Genomic DNA, 1,101 nt, shown 5'->3' on the forward strand with positions numbered 1-1,101 from the left:
CCCCTACTTCAATTAACTTTAAAATCATCCTCGCAAGAAACAACGCGGCCGACAACGAAGGTTTTGCTAATATAATACAAGTATACGGAAGGGATACTCTATTTTTTTTTTAATGATTTTGACATTCAATTTCTCGAGTATCATTTCTTTTTTTTTTTTTTAATAATTAGCAAGCACAAAACGCGTGTAGGATTGGATATTGTTTAAAATTTTTATCTCTACATACGTCACTACATATTTCTGTGTATGGACCGTGTGCGTATCTGCTCCTGTATCACAGTATGTGGTACGGGTAATAAATACCAAATCGATTACTAATCAATCAATAGTAGATTTTTTGTTTCGACTTTTTTTGCGCACCACCCTAACTCCAACCCCACAGCGATAACTAATTAACCCAACCCCCATGCTACCCTTCACTCTCGTATAGTCTTGGTGGATTTGTTCCACAATTTTTCTTTTTTTTTTCTTTACCCTCTTCACCCTATTTCTCCCTTGCTAAGTTGCTACTTAAACGTTGGTAGTAAATATTACGATATACCTTAAACGTGGACGCTAGGCGCTAGGGTACAACACATCCATGTTAAAAATACGTTTAGCCGTGGTTTTCGACGCCATTCTCTCTTTTTGTTTTCTTGCAATTATCAATTTTTATGGCACGATACCCAACCCTGCTCCATCCAGTTCACTTTGACCCTTATCAATTATATACCGAAAAAGGAATACAAAAGATTGCAAGAACAATGAATTAATAAATCCTTCCCGAATCCAGCATTAATTCTCATTGTTGCCCAATCTTGTGTCTTCGTACATAGAAAAACAGAACAAAAAATCATCGTACCCCATAAAAGCCTCGACGATCGTTTTAATCCGAGAAAGCACCGCTATATTTTACATTAACGCGCATACGTCATACTTCGTTTTTGTTTATGAAAATTTTTTTTTTCTTTTTTCCAATTCCATCCTTTCCACGGGCCAGTCGTTACCGAGGTGTCATATATTTTACAAAACAATCACTCCCTCCGCAGAATCATTGATCCTCTTTTTTAGTGACTTCGTAGTGACGATACTAAGTACACCCCCCCCCCCCCCCACCACCCC

This window comes from Cephus cinctus, unplaced genomic scaffold (assembly GCF_000341935.2).
Source record: "Cephus cinctus unplaced genomic scaffold, Ccin1 Ccin1_scaffold0566, whole genome shotgun sequence".
NCBI classification, from domain to species: Eukaryota; Metazoa; Arthropoda; class Insecta; order Hymenoptera; family Cephidae; genus Cephus; species Cephus cinctus.